The 22459-nt window shown below is 44.1% G+C and overlaps 1 protein-coding gene across 1 annotated transcript in view; it reads right to left on the minus strand.

The window, feature by feature from the left end:
• Nucleotides 1-22459, minus strand: part of GPR78 (G protein-coupled receptor 78) — a 64580-nt gene that overhangs the window by 19824 nt on the left and 22297 nt on the right. The gene's annotated exons all lie outside the window — the stretch shown is intronic.

Consider the following 22459-nt stretch of genomic DNA (forward strand, 5'->3'; position numbering starts at 1 on the left):
AATAACATAACAAGAATGCATATGCAGAGATATAGAATTACAACCCCTTCCCTTTATGCACCCATATCATTTTTAGGGCATAGGGTACTACTTTCTTATTTTCGCCATTCTTCTGCTGCATTTCGGCACTGCCCAACAGCAAGACCTATCATATCTGGTTAGGACTGTATCATATAGTCTATACAACGTAAAAACCCTCAGGCAGAGTATAGAATATGTGATACAGTCTTAACCTTAGTATCTGAGGAAAGGGATTTAGGAGTGTTACGCCTAGCGCTCCGGGTCCCCGCTCCTCCCCGGAGCGCTCACGGCGTCTCTCTCCCCGCAGCGCCCCGGTCAGTCCCGCTGACCGGGAGCGCTGCACTGTCATGGCCGTCGGGGATGCGATTCACACAGCGGGACACGCCCGCTCGCGAATCGCATCCCAGGTCACTTACCCGTCCCGGTCCCCTGCTGTCATGTGCTGGCGCGCGCGGCTCCGCTCTCTAGGGCGCGCGCGCGCCAGCTCTCTGAGACTTAAAGGGCCAGTGCACCAATGATTGGTGCCTGGCCCAATTAGCTTAATTGGCTCCCACCTGCTCCCAGACTATATCTGCTCACTGCCCCTGCACTCCCTTGCCGGATCTTGTTGCCTTGTGCCAGTGAAAGCGTTTAGTGTGTCCAAAGCCTGTGTTACCTGAACCTTTGCTATCCATCTTGACTACGAACCTTGCTGCCTGCCCCCGACCTTCTGCTACGTCTGACCTTGCCTCTGCCTAGTCCTTCTGTCCCACGCCTTCTCAGCAGTCAGCGAGGTTGAGCCGTTGCTAGTGGATACGACCTGGTTGCTACTGCCGCAGCAAGACCATCCCGCTTTGCGGCGGGCTCTGGTGAAAACCAGTAGCCTCTTAGAACCGGTCCACCAGCACGGTCCACGCCAATCCCTCGCTGACACAGTGGATCCACAACCTTTGAGCCGAATCGTGACAAGGAGTCATTATTTCAGAAGACTTGAAGGTAGGCAGACAATGTCATAGAACAGCAGGAAATGCTAGCAGAATGTTTGGGTGTATAGGGAGAGGTATTAGCAGTAGAGAGGGACGTGCTCATGGGTGTATAGGAAGAGGTATAAGCAGTAAAAAGAGGGAAGTGCTCATGGGTGTATAGGGAGAGGTATCAGCAGTAGAAAGAGTGAAGTGCTCATGTGTGTATAGGGAGAGGTATTAGCAGTAGAGAGGGAAGTGCTCATGGGTGTATAGGGAGAGGTATTAGCAGTAGAGAGGGAAGTACTCATGTGTTTATAGGGAGAGGTATTAGCAGTAGAGAGGGAAGTGCTCATTGGTGTATGGGAAAAGGTATTAGCAGGAGAGAGGAAATTGCTCATGGTTGTATAGGGAGAGGTATTAGCAGTAGAAAGAGGGAAGTGCTCATGGGTGTATAGGGAGTGGTATTAGCATTAGAGAGGGAAGTACTCATGGGTGTATAGGGAAAGGTATTAGCAGTAGAGAGGTAATGCTCATGGGTGTATAGGGAGAGGTATTAGCAGTAGACAGAGGGAAGTTCTCATTGGTGTATTGGGAGAGGTATTAGTAGTAGAGAGGGAGATACTCATGGGTGTAAAGGGAGAGGTATTAGCAGTAGAAAGTGCTGATGATGCTGTACAGAGCACTGGTTAGACCGCATTTGGAGTATTGTGCACATTACTGGAGGCCGATATAGATACTTTGGAGAGAGTTCAGAGAAGAGTTACTAAACTAGTACATGGATTGCAGGATAGAACTTACCAGGAAAGGTTAAAGGACCTTAACATTTAAAGATGAAAGATGAGACCGAGGGGATATTTTAGAAACTACTTAAAGAAGATATTCAGCGCATAGGGGATAAGTGTCTGATTGCAGGGGGTCTGACTGCTGGGACCCTGCGATCTCCGGTGCGGGGCTTTGGCTCAGCTCTGGCTCTGCAGCTCTAATGCATGTGTCACAGCCAGCATGGAAGCTGGGTGAAACTCGCCCCCTCTATTCAACTCTATGGAAGAGGGAGAGACATAGCTGGGTGCAAAACATCATTTACAGGACCAGTGCCGAGCCAGGGCCCCAGGGCGGGGGAGTTCCAGCGGTCAGCCCCTCCACAATTAGACATTTGAACCAAAGACAAAAAAAAAGAGGTAAAAATGTAAGCAGGGTCTGAGTCCATTACATTAAACTGCTACTCCTTTTTTTTTTTTTTTTTTCAAAAATCCATGTTCTACCTTTCTTTCCTTGCGGTTATATCACAGGATTACAGCGAAATTAATTTCTACTGAAATAGAGCAAATGAACAGTAATGTCGAAAAGAGATAAGTCCATCTAGTACAACCTCTTATCCTGTAATGTTGATTCAAAGGAAAGCAAAAAAAAAAACTCTAATAAGGTAGAAAGAAATTCTCCTTATCTGGGGAAAATGTATTTCCTGACAATCAATAAATCCCTGGATCAACGTCCCATCTCCAGTAATCCAGGAGATATAATGTGTGATCTTAAAGGGGTACTCCGATGAAAACCTTTTTTCTTTTAAATCAACTGGTGGCAGAAAGTTAAACATATTTGTAAATTACTTCTATTAAAAAATCTTAATCCTTCCTGTACTTATTAGTTGCTGGATACTACAGAGGAAATTCTTTTCTTTTTGGAATGCTCTCTGATGACATCACAAGCACAGTTCTCTCTGCTGACGTTATTATAATAATAATGCTTTATTTATTGTTGTCCTTAGTGGGATTTGAACCCAAGTCCCTAGTACTGCAAGGCAGCAGTGCTAACCACTTAGCCTTCATGCTGCCCTTAGCATACATCTGTTATGCACGGTTGCTAAAATGGACAGAGATGTCAGCAGAGAGCACTGTGCTCGTGATGTCATCAGTGTTCCAAAAAGAAAGGAATTTCCTCTGTAGCATTCAGCAGCTAATAAGTACTGGAAGGATTAAGATTTTTTAATAGAAGTAATTTACAAATATGTTTAACTTTCTGCCACCAGTTGATTTAAAAGAAAAAAGGTTTTCACCGGAGTACCCCTTTAAGGCTTTCAAGGAAGGCATCCAGATCCTTTTCTATAAAATTGTCCAACAAATTAACCATCAAAACATTCAATGTCAATGAGTTCTATAGTTTCACTGCTTTTACAGTAAAGAATCCAATGATTATTTATCTGGTCAATCAATGAAAGGCTCCTAAAGAGGACCTGTGGCCAAGATTTCACTGTCAATAAAAAGCATAACACCTTTCTACAGTTTCTTTATACGCCCTTCCGTTCCTAACTGTTTATAGTTTGTCTGAAATTTTAGTTAAAGGAGTATTGTAATGCATGAATACAAATGTAGCATAATATAGCTTGCTTTACTATTTTTCAATGGAGGTGCGTTTCATCCAAATCGGTCCAGCCGTTCTGCCCCTGCAGCCCATGGTCGGTTTCATTCCTTTTGTGTGCAGGATGTGTGCATAATGAGGCAAAATACTACATCTCCCATGAGACCTTGCTCCCAGTCTTTCTGCACCTAAGCCCTCCCTCCAGTTGCCGCCCCTATGCCTAATAAAATTAGAGGGACTATCAGGTAATGGGTGGGATTATACAGTTAGGGGGTGTTAATATTGTACAATGAGGGCCATGTATGTCTTATACACATCACCAACTGCTTAATGCCGCCCATCACATGATAATCACTCCCATTATTAAAATTAGGCTTACGCCCATCTGATTTCCTGAATTCTCAGACAAACTATAAACCCTCATATCTCAGGAACAGTAGATGTAGTAAGAAAAAAAAGTGTTGGCCACAGGTCTTCTTTCAAAGGATTTTCTAACAAAGCAAAGTTGCTTTGTGAGAGGAATATAAATATTTGTGGGGTTTTTAGGAACATTCCTGCACTTCCTCCTCCTCATCTTTTCTATATGAATAACCTCAAGGTTTTAAGTAAATGTGATGCACTGGGGATAGGCAATAATAACCAAAAAGCTGAGTATCACCAGAACACATCCGAGTCATGTGCATGACCCTGTAACATCAATGCATGGTGGCTGCTTAACTCCTAAGTACAGAGCAATGTGGCCTCCATGTTTTACCAGGCAGACTTAGACCCAACATGTACCTACATAGTTATTTCTAGTCCCTTAGGGGAGCTATTACTGCTCTGGAGCAGAATTTCAGCTATATACATTAGGCCATAAGGCCCAAATATATACTTTGAAAAGAGATGGCAAACCAACTTCAAGAAGACCAGTTGACTGTATGGGGGCGGCCCAACTCTCCCTCCAATATAATTTAGTGGTCCCAATGCAGTCCTCAAGGCCCACCAACATTCCAGGTTTTATCAGTTACTCTATTAAAATAAAACTGGAAAAAAATAAAATTCTGGCCTATTGATGGCCTTGAGGATTGGGTTGGAGACCTGTGTGATAGATGATGTCAGGGAAGAGAAGGGTCTGACACCAGAGGAGCTTCTACATGTATGTAATGGGGGAGATAGTTGTTGGCTGAGCAATTACTTTATTCAAAGGCATTGTATATGGCCTCCCTCTTCTGCCTGATCTGGCATGGGGTGAGAAGAGACACTGCTGCATGCTGGGAAGGAGAGTTACGGAGACACCTACCCTCCCCAGTGTGCATCATTAACTTTTCTCCATCTAATGACAGATCGTGCAGAAGAAAGAGGTGATATACAATGTAATTATATTATTAATGTTTTCTTTGTTTCCTGAGCATACAATGCCCCTTGGATCACTAAGCAATAAAGAGATATAATTTATAACCATTTCAGTTTCCTCTCTAGTCTCCAAACCCAAAGATGGATCATTTTGTTTAATTACCGTGGTATAGCATAAGCTACATTATTAGTTATATGCTGTAGGGATATAGAGCACATCTGGTCCTCCAGAGTTCTAGCTATGCTTGGAAACGGTATGCACCCCACAGATATTGTTCCACCAGAGCCTAAAATATTCTTACTATAGTGAGTACAGTGAGAATAAATGTAATCTGTACACCCATAAATGTAATCTGTGTACTAATAAATGTAATCAGTGCACCCATAAATGCAACCTGTGCACCCATAAATGTAACCAGTGCACCCATAAATGTAACCAGTGCACCCATTTGTTATGTTGTGAACAGAATCAGTCTTATAAATAGGAGATGTGGTGTCCCGGTACTGGACTTGGTCCCGTACCTTTGTCGTAAGTTCCTCCATGCTGGTGTCACGATGCCGGCTGGCAGGTAGTGGATCCTCTGTGCCAGAGAGGGATTGGCGTGGACCGTGCTAGAGGATCGGTTCTAAGTCACTACTGGTTTTCACCAGAGCCCGCCGCAAAGCGGGATGGTCTTGCTGCGGCGGTAGTGACCAGGTCGTATCCCCTAGCAACGGCTCAACCTCTTTGGCTGCTGAAGATAGGCGCGGTACAAGGGAGTAGACAGAAGCAAGGTCGGACGTAGCAGAAGGTCGGGGCAGGCAGCAAGGATCGTAGTCAGGGGCAACGGCAGGAGGTCTGGAACACAGGCTAGGAACACACAAGGAAACGCTTTCACTGGCACTAAGGCAACAAGATCCGGCGAGGGAGTGAAGGGGAAGTGAGGTGATATAGGGAAGTGCACAGGTGTAAACACTAATTGGAACCACTGCGCCAATCAGCGGCGCAGTGGCCCTTTAAATCGCAAAGACCCGGCGCGCGCGCGCCCTAGGGAGCGGGGCCGCGCGCGCCGGGACAGAACTGACGGAGAGCGAGTCAGGTACGGGAGCCGGGGTGCGCATCGCGAGCGGGCGCTACCCGCATCGCGAATCGCATCCCGGCCAGAGGCGGTATCGCAGCGCCCCGGGTCCGTGGAACCGACCGGAGCGCTGCAGTGAGAGGAGTGTAGCGAGCGCTCCGGGGAGGAGCGGGGACCCGGAGCGCTCGGCGTAACAGTACCCCCCCCCTTGGGTCTCCCCCTCTTCTTGGAGCCTGAGAACCTGAGGACCAGACTTTTGTCCAGGATATTGTCCTCAGGTTCCCAGGACCTCTCTTCTGGACCACAACCCTCCCAATCCACTAAAAAGAAGGTTTTCCCTCTGACCTTTTTAGATGCTAAAATTTCTTTGACGGAGAAGATGTCCGAGGAGCCGGAGACAGGAGTGGGGGGAACAGATTTGGGAGAGAAACGGTTAATGATAAGTGGTTTAAGAAGAGAAACATGAAAGGCATTAGGAATACGAAGAGAAGGAGGAAGAAGAAGTTTGTAAGAGACAGGATTAATCTGGCGCAAAATCTTGAAAGGACCAAGATAGCGTGGTCCCAACTTATAGCTAGGGACACGGAAGCGGACATATTTGGCGGAGAGCCATACCTTGTCTCCAGGGGAAAAAATGGGAGGAGCTCTTCTTTTCTTATCCGCGAATCTCTTCATGCGTGAAGAAGCCTGTAAGAGAGAATTTTGGGTCTCTCTCCATATGATGGAAAGATCACGAGAAATTTCATCCACAGCGGGCAGACCAGAGGGCAAGGGGGTAGGGAGGGGGGGAAGAGGGTGACGGCCGTACACCACGAAAAACGGGGATTTGGAGGAAGATTCAGAGATTCTGAAATTATACGAGAATTCGGCCCAAGGTAGAAGATCTGCCCAGTCATCCTGGCGGGAGGAAACAAAATGTCGTAAATAGTCACCCAAGATCTGGTTAATTCTTTCTACTTGTCCATTGGATTGAGGATGGTATGCAGAAGAAAAATTTAATTTAATCTTGAGTTGTTTACAGAGAGCCCTCCAGAATTTAGACACAAATTGGACGCCTCTATCCGAGACGATCTGCGTAGGCAACCCGTGAAGACGAAAAATGTGTACAAAAAATTGTTTAGCCAACTGAGGCGCTGAAGGAAGACCAGGAAGAGGGATGAAATGTGCCATTTTGGAGAATCGATCAACGACCACCCAAATAACAGTGTTGCCATGGGATGGGGGTAAGTCAGTAATAAAATCCATACCAATCAGAGACCAAGGTTGTTCGGGAACAGGCAGAGGAAGAAGAAAACCAGCGGGCTTCTGGCGAGGAGTCTTATCCCGGGCACAGATAGTGCAGGCTCGCACAAAGTCCACCACATCAGTCTCTAGAGTCGGCCACCAATAGAAGCGAGAGATGAGTTGCACAGATTTCTTGATGCCCGCATGACCTGCGAGATGGGAGGAGTGACCCCATTTGAGGATTCCGAGGCGTTGGCGTGGAGAAACAAAGGTCTTTCCTGGAGGAGTTTGCCTGATGGAGGCTGGAGAAGTGGAAATCAGGCAGTCAGGAGGAATGATGTGTTGAGGAGAGAGTTCAATTTCAGAAGCATCTGAGGAACGAGAGAGAGCATCGGCCCTAATGTTCTTATCAGCAGGCCGAAAGTGAATTTCAAAATTAAATCGGGCAAAGAACAGAGACCACCTGGCCTGACGAGGATTCAGCCGTTGGGCAGACTCGAGGTATGAGAGGTTCTTGTGATCGGTGTAAATAATAACTGGAAATCTTGATCCCTCCAGCAGATGCCTCCATTCCTCAAGTGCTAATTTAATGGCTAGAAGCTCTCGATCCCCGATGGAGTAGTTCCTCTCCGCCGGAGAGAAGGTCCTAGAAAAAAACCCACAAGTAACAGCATGCCCGGAAGAGTTTTTTTGTAGAAGGACAGCTCCAGCTCCCACTGAGGAGGCATCAACCTCCAATAGGAAGGGTTTAGATGGGTCAGGTCTGGAGAGCACGGGAGCCGAAGAGAAGGCAGACTTGAGTCGTTTAAAGGCGTCTTCCGCTTGAGGAGGCCAAGACTTGGGATCGGCATTTTTTTTGGTTAAAGCCACAATAGGAGCCACAATGGTAGAAAAATGTGGAATAAATTGCCTGTAATAATTGGCGAACCCCAAAAAACGTTGGATGGCACGGAGTCCGGAGGGGCGTGGCCAATCTAAGACGGCAGAGAGTTTATCTGGATCCATTTGTAGTCCCTGGCCAGAGACCAAGTATCCTAGAAAAGGAAGAGATTGGCATTCAAACAGACATTTCTCAATTTTAGCATAGAGTTGATTGTCACGCAGTCTCTGAAGAACCATACGGACATGCTGGCGGTGTTCTTCTAGATTGGCCGAAAAAATTAGGATATCATCAAGATATACAACAACACAGGAGTATAACAGATCACGAAAAATTTCATTAACAAAGTCTTGGAAGACAGCAGGGGCGTTGCACAGGCCAAAGGGCATGACCAGATACTCAAAGTGTCCATCTCTGGTGTTAAATGCTGTTTTCCACTCATCCCCCTCTCTGATGCGGATGAGGTTATAGGCGCCTCTTAAGTCCAATTTAGTAAAGATGTGGGCACCTTGGAGGCGATCAAAGAGTTCAGAGATGAGGGGTAAGGGGTAGCGGTTCTTAACCGTGATTTTATTAAGTCCGCGGTAGTCAATGCAAGGACGTAGAGAGCCATCTTTTTTGGACACAAAGAAAAATCCGGCTCCGGCAGGAGAGGAGGATTTACGGATAAAGCCCTTTTTTAGATTCTCCTGGACGTATTCAGACATGGCAAGAGTCTCTGGGGCAGAGAGAGGATAAATTCTGCCCCGGGGTGGAGTAGTGCCCGGGAGGAGGTCGATAGGACAATCATAAGGCCTGTGAGGAGGTAGAGTCTCCGCTTGTTTTTTGCAGAAAACATCCGCGAAGTCCATATAGGCCTTAGGGAGACCGGTTACTGGAGGAAGCACAGAGTTACGGCAAGGGTTACTGGGAACCGGTTTTAGACAGTCCTTGGAACAAGAGGGCCCCCAACTCTTGATCTCCCCAGTGGACCAATCCAGGGTTGGGGAATGAAGTTGAAGCCAGGGAAGTCCAAGGAGAATTTCCGAGGTGCAATTGGGGAGGACCAAAAGTTCAATCCTCTCGTGATGAGATCCGATGCTCATTAGAAGGGGCTCCGTGCGGAAACGTATGGAACAGTCCAATCTTTCATTGTTTATACAATTGATGTAAAGGGGTCTGGTGAGACTGGTCACTGGGATGTTGAACCTGTTGACGAGAGAGGCCAAAATAAAATTTCCTGCAGATCCAGAGTCCAAGAAGGCCACAGAAGAGAAGGAGAAGGCAGAGGCAGACATCCGCACAGGCACAGTAAGACGTGGAGAAGCAGAGTGGACATCAAGGATTGTCTCACCTTTGTGCGGAGTCAGGGTACGTCTTTCCAGGCGGGGAGGGCGGATAGGACAATCCCTCAGGAAGTGTTCGGTACTAGCACAGTACAGGCAGAGGTTCTCCATGCGGCGTCGTGTCCTCTCTTGAGATGTCAGGCGAGACCGGTCGACCTGCATAGCCTCCACGGCGGGAGGCACAGGAACAGGTTGCAGGGAACCAGAGGAGAGAGGAGCCGAGGAGAAGAAACGCCTCGTGCGAACAGAGTCCATATCTTGGCGGAGCTCCTGACGCCTTTCGGAAAAACGCATGTCAATGCGAGTGGCTAGGTGAATAAGTTCATGAAGATTAGCAGGCATTTCTCGTGCGGCCAGAACATCTTTAATGTTGCTTGATAGGCCTTTTTTAAAGGTCGCGCAGAGGGCCTCATTGTTCCAGGATAATTCAGAAGCAAGAGTACGGAATTGTACGGCATACTCGCCAACGGAAGAATTACCCTGGACCAGGTTCAACAGGGCAGTCTCAGCAGAAGAGGCTCGGGCAGGTTCCTCAAAGACACTTCGAATTTCCGAGAAGAAGGAGTGTACAGAGGCAGTGACGGGGTCATTGCGGTCCCAGAGCGGTGTGGCCCAAGCCAGGGCTTTTCCAGACAGCAGGCTGACTACGAAAGCCACCTTAGACCTTTCAGTGGGGAACTGGTCCGACATCATCTCCAAGTGTAATGAACATTGGGAAAGGAAGCCACGGCAAAACTTAGAGTCCCCATCAAATTTATCCGGCAAGGATAGTCGTAGTCCAGAAGCGGCCACTCGCTGCGGAGGAGGTACAGGAGCTGGCGGAGGAGATGGTTGCTGGAGCTGTGGTAGTAACTGTTGTAGCATAACAGTCAGTTGAGACAGCTGTTGGCCTTGTTGCGCAATCTGTTGTGACTGCTGGGCGACCACCGTGGTGAGGTCAGCGACAACTGGCAGAGGAACTTCAGCGGGATCCATGGCCGGATCTACTGTCACGATGCCGGCTGGCAGGTAGTGGATCCTCTGTGCCAGAGAGGGATTGGCGTGGACCGTGCTAGAGGATCGGTTCTAAGTCACTACTGGTTTTCACCAGAGCCCGCCGCAAAGCGGGATGGTCTTGCTGCGGCGGTAGTGACCAGGTCGTATCCCCTAGCAACGGCTCAACCTCTTTGGCTGCTGAAGATAGGCGCGGTACAAGGGAGTAGACAGAAGCAAGGTCGGACGTAGCAGAAGGTCGGGGCAGGCAGCAAGGATCGTAGTCAGGGGCAACGGCAGGAGGTCTGGAACACAGGCTAGGAACACACAAGGAAACGCTTTCACTGGCACTAAGGCAACAAGATCCGGCGAGGGAGTGAAGGGGAAGTGAGGTGATATAGGGAAGTGCACAGGTGTAAACACTAATTGGAACCACTGCGCCAATCAGCGGCGCAGTGGCCCTTTAAATCGCAAAGACCCGGCGCGCGCGCGCCCTAGGGAGCGGGGCCGCGCGCGCCGGGACAGAACTGACGGAGAGCGAGTCAGGTACGGGAGCCGGGGTGCGCATCGCGAGCGGGCGCTACCCGCATCGCGAATCGCATCCCGGCCAGAGGCGGTATCGCAGCGCCCCGGGTCCGTGGAACCGACCGGAGCGCTGCAGTGAGAGGAGTGTAGCGAGCGCTCCGGGGAGGAGCGGGGACCCGGAGCGCTCGGCGTAACAGCTGGTAGGGCTTTCCTGATGGGTTAACCCCTAGTCGCCTCCTAATGTCATAAAAAATGTATATATTTTATAACCCTTAGTATAGTGTAAATACATGTACAGGACCTTAGGTCATGTGATCGTTAATAATTGTGTTATGCTAAGGTTCAAGGACCTTTAGGTCATGTGATGTAACCATAATGCTTTGTGCTAGAACTGACAGGTTTGGGGACCAATAAGCTTTGATCCTGCCCCTTCTGTATATAAGGGTGCTGTATCCAATAATGTCTCTCTCTCTCTTAGTTCCTGGTTGCAAAGCAAGCAACAGCTCTTTCCCTTGGGATCTCAAAGTAAGCAGATCTGTTATCGCAGTGACAAGGCAATCTAGGCCTGAAGCCTACAACTTCAGCACCTTGTTAAACCGTGAGTTAATCCAGCTCAAATCTCATCAATCCTACGTGACTACTGAACCTAAACATACCCCTAAATTCAGTGGAACAGAGTACAAAAAGAATCAAAGCTTATTTACTACAAAGGCTCAGCCAACCTGTGAGGAGCCTAAGTCCCGATCCTCTGTAAAGACTGTTTGTTATTCATCCTGCATAAAATCTGCAGTAACGTTATTTCGAGTTTATTACAATTCTGGCTGTGGACAATCCTTTATTCCTCCCTATCATTCTTGGGACGGGTGGCGGTAGGACTTATATGTCTAGAGGAAGCCCTTACCCTGGCGTCACGACAATCAAGGGTTAATTCTAAACCCTGCAACACTACTCTGCCTCACCCCTGTTCACCCTACATCCCCCAAGCTCACCACAGAGATGTATCTGTTAGGTTGTGTGAGCTTTTATAATAATCTAGGTACAATCACGTCAAGAGAACGAAAAGAGTGGAAAAAGAGCCATTATGACGTAAAGTGAGAGCTAACTATATTGGATACTGTCGGAGGGGACTGGTGATGAGATCCCTTCACGCTTACACCAAACATTTGGGCTCCCGCTGTGCTGTTTTCCTTTGTATTATAATTTCAGGTGAAATGTACAATGTTCATCCAGTAAACCTGTCATGCAAAATTTGGGAAGATCCATCAAAAGCCAATGCCGCAAGGAATGAGAGATTTCTACATAATATCTGGTTTCTAGATTCGGACACCTTCATTATTTTTGCATATTCTGAATCACAACATATCATAGTAATGTTCTTGGACAAGTAGGCGCACGCCTAGGATTAGATATGTCAGCAGATGTAAAGAAGGATAATAATGGGAGAGAGATCCGAGGATGTAATATGATAGGACTCCAGATGCCCTATCAGAACAAATGGAGGACAAAGTGGTGGAGGTCCTGGAGCAGTAGGGTTTTAGGTGATAGATCTACAGTCATGTCACAATCACCACCCATCATGCCCTAAGGTGCTAAATATCCAGAGAGGATTTTTTGAGGACCATATCCTGCTTATGCAGTTGGCCTATTTAAGGACCCCTCCATCGAATTCTAAGTGCCTGTGATATGGATTTATGTATTTTAACCTTCACAGGGCCTAAAAATGTTATCCTTTATCCTGAAGTAGGGGGTTAGTGTCTGATTGCGTAGTATCCAACCAATGGGACCCCCACGATCTCTAGGACAGAGCCCCAACTCTCCATGCTAAATGGAGCGGCGGATAGCATGTACTCCATTCATTGTTGATGCGAGCACTGGAGATACCCGAGTGATGTACCGTTCACTGTTAAATTAGAAAATAATGTAGAGCTTTTTGTGTATGTATCTGGCTTACCTCTTTATTTTGTCAGGCATGAGATGAGGCTCCATTTTACAAATGCACAATGATGTGGGTTCTGTAATGCAGCCTACATCTGGCAGAGCATGGGGTATTTGATCACTGCACCTGGTCATCTCATCAGGATGCTGGTGCTGGAGATCACCCAGGTGAACTAGTTAGACTCATAAGTGGGTTGGTGTCAGTTTACGCTGTGCAGATTTTATGCGTTTTCTTAAATAGTGTTTTTTTTAGAGAAACATTGCCATGAGACATAAGTGATTTGACCTATAATAACAACTTAGGTATTTTATGAAGATTCTTTAGGCTGTGTGCACATGTTGAATGTATGCTGCATGTTATTGCATTTAAGCTGTGTTTGCAGTGATTTTTCAAAACCATGGTAACAATGACACATTTTGATCATATTAAGCATAACTGCAGTACAATCTCCATTTCTGCCATGATTTGGGGAAAATCACAGAAAAAAGCATCAAGAAACACAATGTGTGAACACAGCCTCAGAGGAGATGTACAGTATATCTACTATATGTCCTAATGTCATAAAGATAGAAAATGGAGCTGAGAACGGAGGGGTCTGGGAGCTAGTATGAGGAGATCTGGTTGGTGATGATGTCATTTTGTAATCCACAGGAGTCTGACATCCTGTTGTAACCATTAGGCACTGGAACATTTGGAGAGTCAGACTTGTGATCACATGACCAAACTAAAGTAATAAAACACATGGATGCAGCTGCACTGGAATGAAACAAGTGGGGCTGTAGGACTAGTGATGGTCAGTGACTGCATGTTAAAGACAAAAAAAAAAAAGTGCTTCTTTCGGTTTTCCTCTTCCTACGACCATTCTTTTGTTGTCTGTCTGTCCTGATGATCTGCTAGTTTTACACTGACAACCGAACTTCCCCTGTCCTGACCTCAGCTTTTACGACTTTACTCTCTGTCTACTCCTTCTGTACCATTCCTTCAAAACATCAGCTGTTTGTAATAAAGACTGTGAGGGTATCACCCTGGGAGTCCCTGACAGTGAAGTACAGATTCCTGTTGAAGGGTAAATAGCAGAAAGTGTGTGTGTGTGTGTGTGTGTGTGTGGGGGGGGGGGGGGGGGGGGTTAAACTTCAATGGTCAGACTAGCCAATGCCAGGTCTGATAGCAACCCGGAGGGCTCCCTACTATTACAGCCAGAAGGACCTAGTGATAAGTCATCAGCTTATCCTCATTTACAGAACTGGATAGGTCTCTGTTTTTTGCTAATCGTTTAGGTTTACAGGGGGAAAATAAAACAGCACATCATCTCCTATAGTCTTCCATCTCCAGGTAAATGCCCCCTGACTGTGTACACGAGCTGGCCAACACAAAGCTCCCATGATCATTCTCTAATCCTGTTGGGCTACACATTTCCGGACCCCACTATTTAAAGGGGTACTCCGCCCACAGACATCTTAAGCCCCTATCCAAAGGGTAGCATATAAGATGTCTGATCATGGGGCTCTCACTGATGGAACCCTTCACGTTCTCCGTGCAGCACTCAGCATTCTGAACAGTATGTTTAGGACGCTGGGTTTCCATGGCCAAAAACGTGATGTCATGCCATACCCCCTGATCAGACATCTTATCCCCATGTCTGTGGGCAGAATACCCCTTTAAGCAATGTGGCTCCTTGACAGATGTTTTCACTTGCATAAAACTGGGTTGCTGTTTCTTGAGGGGGGTGACTTCCCTCCATTTAGATGATCATCTGAGATTAGACACCCACCACCACCACCACCACCACCTTGTAAGATTTATCACATTTTGATGGAAATGCCCCTCAGCCTTCTAATGCTTCTGTACATTTTAGAGATTCTAATATCTGGAATACAGAGGAGTCATCAGTTCTAATGTTCAGTTCTAATCTTACTTAATACTAGTGATTTTGGCAATAATAAAAAAATAAAAAAAATAAAAAATAAAAAACAACATGTAAGCTCTGTCCGACACAGCATTATTTTCTTAATTATTTTTCATAAAATGTTTTATTTATTTATTTCTAATTGAAGAGCCCAGTACACATCGCATATTGGTTTTATTCAGTGGGTGAGTACAATTTCAGCTATACCAAATGTATACAAGTTTAACTACTTTTAATAAATAAAAATTTGTTTTGCATCATTATTCTGAACCCTTTAATGTTTTATTCTGTGCATAGGTGGAGGGGGCCACCAACAAGTATTATTAGCTCTTAACTATTATTCAACTATTATTCAACTGCCTGCAGGAGTACTTACGAGGAGCAATATATATGGCTGCCAAAGGGGGAAGAAGACTGACTGGGAATATATTTACAACTGCTAGAGGGGGAAGAAGACTGACTGGGAATATATTTACAACTGCTAGAGGGGGAAGAAGGCTGACTGGAGAGTCAAGACTTAATAGGAAATCAATTTTAACTACCAGAGGGAGGAACTAAATGGACTAGGGAACTTACTAAAAACGATATATACAGTTGCAAAAACGGTAAGGAGATTGGCTTGGAATTTACTGGGAACTGCATTTACAGCTGCAAGAGGGGGAAGGAGACTGAAGGGAATGTACTGTGGACTATATTTACAGCTGACTAGTAGTGTTGGGCGCGAATATTTGCATTTCAAATTTTTATCGCGAATATCGCAAATTCTAGAATTCACGAATATTGCGAATATATTCGCTATATATTCGAAATTGTGAATATTCACTTTCTTCCGTATATGCGCACATTCACATATGTGAATATTTGCATGTTCCTTCTTTTCACTTGTGGGCCAATTAGAATGATGCAAATACACTTGTCAGAGGTTATCAACAACATCCCTAGCAACCAATAGTAAAGTTGCTCAACCCCTCACTGTCTTCTTCCTCGAATACGCGAATATGCGAATATTCACATATGCGAATATGCGAATATAACGAATACCCGAAATTCGTGAATATAGGACGAATATTCGTCTATATATTCACGAAATATTGTGAATTTGAATATGGGCAATGCTGCTCATCAATACTGACTAGTTGTTATGTGGAGTCAGGTGGGAGTGAAAGACAGAGTGCATGCAACTCAGGGAAAGATAAAATAGGAAAAAGCATATTTTTGGGATTTACAGTATAACCCCTTTAACTACCTTGTATGATTGATCCTTTTATATACATACCTTCATCAATATATCCACCTACTGAAATGACCCTAATAGAGAATAGGATATAACACATGTGGTTCTGGAGATTAGAATGTTTTAGTTTAAATTAGAGCAATGTTTTATAAATCTGTATTAGGTGGTAGTGACTGAATAATCCCATCACAAGCCCAAACTCAAGCCTGGGGAAAAGCTATGTCCAAAATATTACACCAAGTTTATTTAATAAATAAAGGGAAACTTCACCAAGAAGACCACCTACAATTACATAAAAAATGTTTATGTAAAGAAGATGGCCAGTATACATAATAAATGGTGGAACTGAAAATCGTACACAGAAAATGGGGTCTGGATAGGGGTGTGGTCTTCTCAAAATGGTTGTTTCACAGTACTACCTTTTGACATCTTATATTTAGTAAATGATGTCAACCTTTCCCTCAAAAAGGGATGTGAAGGCTGTGGGGTGTGAATAAGGATCAAGTGGATATAAACATAAGACTGATGGGGCGTGAATCAGGCTGGGGGCATAAATTAGGCTGGGGGTGTGAATATAAGGTTTAGGCACCATGAATCATGCTGAGGCAGTGTGAATATGGCTGGGAGGGTGTAAAAGATACTCAGGGGGTGTGATTAGAGGCTTTGGGGCCATGAATCCGGCATAGAGGCTTAAATAAAGTTCCCCCCCCCCCCCCCCCATTTGACTATTTTGCAAAAAAGTACAGATTGCCAACATAATAGTAAAACCAGCAGCAACTAAAGAAAACACCTTAGTTGGAATCAGGGCACCCAAGGCTACAAAAACTACCTAACACAAGTTGTCGTGTGAATATGATTGACTCACCGCTACATTGTACAAATGAGATCTGTCCACCTGGCAGAACATGGCTCAAGATATTTTGTGGACACAGATCCTAATACAGAGGGGACAGATTAGAATTTGTCATTGAACTAATTAGAGCTTTATCATTTATAGAAATTTGGGGTGAGCTATGATATGCAAAACCCTCCGCTACATCTCCAAAGGTCCATCTTGAAGGACCTTTTTGTAAAATAAATGTATCATAAAATAATTGGAATCATTCTATTATATTATCTATTTATGTCACATCTATCTATCTATCTCCTATCTATCTCATATCTATATATCTCATATCTATCTATCTATATCTATCTATCTATCTATCTATTTCATATCTATCTATCTCATATATATCTATCTATCTCATATCTATTTATCTATCTATCTCATATCTATCTATCTCTCATATCTATCTATCTATCTCATATCTATCTATATCATATCTATCTATCTCATATCTATCTATCTATCTATCTCATATCTATCTCATATCTATCTATCTATCTATCTATCTATTTCATATCTATCTCGTATCTATCTATATCTATCTCATATCTATTTATCTATTTATCTCATATCTATCTATCTATCTATCTATCTATCCCATATCTATCTATCTATCTATCTATCTATCTCTCATATCTATCTATCTATCTATATCATATCTATCTATATCATATCTATCTCATATCTATCTATCACATATCTATCTATCATCTATCTATCTATCTATCTATCTCATATCTATCTATCTCATATCTATCTATCTCATATCTATCTATCTATCTCATATCTATCTAACTCATATCTATCTATCTAGGTAGAGATTAAAGCGATAGGCAGCACTTCCGATAGGATAAGTATGTTGCAGGCAGTCTTGGGACCCTGGTCTTGGGTCCAATTCATGCAGAGAAGAAAGGATGACCGCAGCATTCAATAGTAGTGAAAAATCAAAAAAGTGGCTTTATTCCAAAAGCAAACAGCAGCGACGTTTCGGTGTTCTCACAACACCATTCTCAAGCTAAATAACAGTGATCACATCAAGGTATATATAGAGGGTGAAGCAAATCAATCTTAATTACAAACAATTAAAAATATTATGTAAACATTCATAAAGTGCCAGTGCATAAAGTGCATCACAATGATATTAGGGGATGTACAATAGTCATCCAGGTACAAGTGAGTGATATTAAAAACATCTCTATGCAGATTTTTTACATAGGTACAACAGAGAATGGTATACAATATAAAATCAATAAAGGTCACCTGAGCCTGCACTCCCCCAATATGGCTACTACACCCCTTGGATCATCCATTGTGGACACTGTGATTTCCATGAGCACCTTTTCCTATTCAGCCGATGAGATCGACCGGCTCATGGGTGACCCTGGTGAGGACGCCACTTTTCTACATACACCATCTATTGTGGATCTACAACGCCAATATGAGAACGAATCTAAACGTCTACTTTCTTTGAAACTACATTTGACTACTCTGCGGGAATACTGCCGTGTACAACGAATTCCTAGAGGCTTGCGATCACAACCTAGGGACAACGCTTATGCCTCAGATCCTGACTACAGATCACGGTATGAAATGATTTCCAACAAATATGCATGTGACCTCATTATTTTGAACATGGAATTTCTACAAAAGGACATTAACAATACTCAAACTAAATTGCTAGCAGTGGAAACTCTATTATCTACAACTGATAAAGAGATACATGAAAGAGTGAGAGAGAAACAAACAACATATCTGGCAAAATTGAAAGAAGAACTGGAACCTTCAAAAAAACACAAGTGGCACAGAGACCTAACTGACTACTCCTCTGGAAAAATATATATATGGAACCAACTATCTTCTTTTTCCTCTCGTCGCCTGGGGAAGGGCAGGGACCAAATAGAGACTGGGACCAAGACCTCTGGGAAGACGACTAATACTTCAGTTACCAACAACACTGATTTTTTTAGGATTGGATATTGCGGCAGAGTCAAACCAACCCATAGAGGCGGTCGATGCCATAGGAGAGCCTGTAAAGACCAGAGCACAAAAGACCAACCGCTCAACACAGCAGAAACTGAACTTCAAAAAGAAATAATGAAGCCCCTGACGGTAAATATCTCATCTACTACACTTTCTGACTGTCAACTAGAACTATTATCCAAAGGACTCAGTTTTTGTCCTAAGATGGCCCCTGATTGGTTTCAGGTGGAGTTGGATCTTATCCAATTCTTCCGGAAACTAAAGCTAAAGATTTGGTTTTCTCTTAATTCTGACAACACTAAGAATTTTGTTCCCTCCAATAATGTGGAGGATGATTGCTTTTCTTTTACAGATTTCAATTTAAATATGTCTAGTAATTTCACCCCCAATGTGGATTCTAGTGCATTGAATACATTTTGTAATCTAGTGAGCCAGGAGACGACCCGTATCAAAAATACCCTTGTAACAACACGTCATTCTAATCTTACACATAGTGAGCAAATTGCATTGAATTCCCTGATCCATGACCACAACTTAGTGGTGAAACCTGCTGACAAAGGTGAAGCCACAGTGGTCATGGATCCGGGAAAATATATCAAAGAAGCTGAACGTCAGCTGAATGATACATCCACATATTTAAGATTGAACACGGATCCTACTCATGAAATTGCAAGTAAAATCAAAAGGGTATTGGATGCGGCTCTGGACTCCTGTCTCATAGACAAGTCTTTATTTGATTTTTTGTACATTTCTCATCCTGTTATTCCTTTGTTATATCTGCTCCCAAAGATCCACAAATCGCTGGTGGATCCCCCTGGTCGGCCCATTGTATCGGGCAGGGGATCCCTCACCAGCGGTTTGTCGATCTTTGTGGAGCAGATTCTCCGCCCTTATGCTACTCGGGCGAAATCCTATCTTCGTGACACGTCAGATTTTCTGTTGAAAATAATGGATTTACACGTTTCGGATGGTGCTATATTAGCTACCTTGGACGTGGTCAGCCTGTACACCTCCATCCCACATGATGGAGGTGTGCAGGCTGTACGATCCAATATTTCACCTGATTTTTCTGCTAGTAAAATGGATTTTGTTATCACACTCCTGGAACTGATTCTTAAAAATAATTACTTTTTATTTAACGATACGTTCTTTCTGCAGACCTCCGGCACCGCCATGGGCACGAACGTGGTGCCCACGTACGCAAACGTGTACATGGCGGTGCTGGAGGAAACGTCAGTCTATGTGTCCCACCACTCCAGCTTTTTGCTGGGGTGGTGGAGATACATAGACGACATTTTTTTGATTTGGAATGGGACCATGGATGCTTTAACTGAGTTTGTCGATTATTTGAATTTGGTAGATTCACATATCAAATTCACGTTACATGCATCCTCTACTTCGGTCAGCTTTTTGGACACACAGGTCATTATAGAGAACAACAGACTTACTACTGACATTTTCGTTAAAGAGACAGATTGCAATTCGGTATTTCACTTTGACAGCTGCCACCCCCGCCCAATGGTGCGTTCTCTCCCATATAGCCAAATGCTTAGGGTGAGACGCATCATTGAGGCGGAGGATAAAACCGACCGTGCCTTAAACAAGATGATTCTAAATTTTTCCTGACGGGATACCCAAAACAATTGCTTCATCAGGGTAAAGATAGAGTACTTGCTACAGGCCGCAAAAAACTCTTATCTCAATCTAGAATGAGATCAGGTGAATCTCGAGTAGCTTTTGTGTCCACTTATGGTGAACACTCCTAGTTGATAGCCAAAGTCCTTAACAGGAATTGGAACATTCTAACTAGAAGCTTCCCTAATATACCGGAGTTTGCTACAAATCCACTCATCTCATACAGACGTCTCCCCAATTTACGTGACAAACTTGTTAAAACAGATATCTCTTTCAATACGCCTTCCCAAAAGTACCTGACGGTTAGGAATAAGGGCTCTTATCCCTGCTGTCGGTGCACGAACTGTAGCTATATGGACAAGGGTCCGGTATTTGTACATCCTACTACTGGTAAAAACTTTAAATTACGCCATTACCTGACATGTACATCAAGTTTTGTCATATATGTCTTGAAGTGCCCATGTGGTCTCCTATATGTCGGGGAGACCACATGGGACTTCAAGACCAGATTCAATCAGCATCGCTATTGTATACGTAAACGGAGACTGGATTTACCAGTCTCAAAACATTTTGTTGAGGCACATCATGTAGAAGGTGACCTTAGATTCATGCTGCTGGATTGCATTCCCCCTCTGAAGAGGGGGGGTGACCGTGTGAGCGTATTGAAACGTCGTGAGCTCAAATGGATCTATGAGCTCCAGACCCTTCGGCCGAAGGGTCTTAATGTAGATTTCACGGTCACCCAGCAAATATATAATGCACAATGAGTATGTAGTTATAGTGGCGCTCGATCCTCGTTTTGTCCGGGGATCCGGTGGTTGTCATTGTTCTGACTGGGCATCGATAATAGTGATCTATATTTAATAATTATGTGTACTCATTTTAATGATCTTCTTCTCTCTTTCATTTTCTTATAGGGATCAGGTGCGGCTGGTGGCTGAATATAAGAACCGAAGTGACAGCGGTCCCCTTCGAACTATTACTTTAAATTACACTGTATTTTACACCATTCACTACAATAATTTTTTATGTACTGTAAGGGAACGGATCCACTCACACTGGAACTATTTAATTTCATAATTATTCTTTATTTCTATTTTCTTTTTTCTTTTTATTTTCTTTTTTACTTTTTATATGTCACATGTTATCTCGATTATTCCTTTTTATTTTATTTTATTTACTTCATTTTATCTCCTTTTCTATTTGTAGATTTTTTATTTTTTTATTTTTATGATTACTTCTTTAGTTAACTGTTTTTCAAAGACTCCATATTCTATGCTGGGACATTCTCTTTTCTCTTAGTTGGTTGTTGGTTTATAATAAATCCTGTGGACGATTATAGTTCCCCTGCGTCTGTGTATTTTGCGACTGAGTGGCACTCTCGTCCAGGTATTGGTAGCCCAGGGACCAGGGCTCCCCCCGGTGTTAGTGTCCAGGACCCTTAGTGGCCCTGTGACATGCGATCGGGTTGTTCCCTCCGGGTCCACAAGGATCGGGTGGTGGACTTTGGGATTCCCTGGTGAGTGAGAGATATGTGTGCCCAGCATGACTGCTATGTTAAGGATGAGTGGGGACAAAACCACGGACCTAGATACACTATCTTTCCATCATTGATATTGCGCTGATCAGTGCTTTGCCAAAACCTTACGGAGTATTGTCCTATGTTAAGATGGCCACCACTATGTGGTTTGTAGTGGTGCGCATGCGCACCCGGCCAATACACTGACTTTACATCGATGGCCATGTGATTCATTACCACCAGTGGTGATTGGTCCGTTCCTTTACAACTTTATTTATACACACACTGGCGTCCGTCGCCATGACACTTGCTGCATCTCTACACCGGCGTTCGCCGTCATGACACCTGCTACACTCGGGACACGCTTCCTCGGTGAGTGATGCCACACACCTGCCCTGAATCCTTATGATATTTAATATGTTTGTTTACATACTTTATTGATTTAATATTTTATACCATTCTCTGTTGTACCTATGTATAAGATCTGCATAGAGATGTTTTTAATATCACTCACTTGTACCTGGATGACTATTGTACATCCCCTAATATCATTGTGATGCACTGTATGCACTGGCACTTTATGAATGTTTACATAATATTTTTCATTGTTTTTAATTAAGATTGATTTGCTTCACCCTCTATATATACCTTGATGTGATCACTGTTATTTAGCTTGAGAATGGTGTTGTGAGAACACCGAAACGTCGCTGCTGTTTGCTTT

This window comes from Hyla sarda, chromosome 1, assembly GCF_029499605.1.
Source record: "Hyla sarda isolate aHylSar1 chromosome 1, aHylSar1.hap1, whole genome shotgun sequence".
Taxonomy (NCBI): domain Eukaryota; kingdom Metazoa; phylum Chordata; class Amphibia; order Anura; family Hylidae; genus Hyla; species Hyla sarda.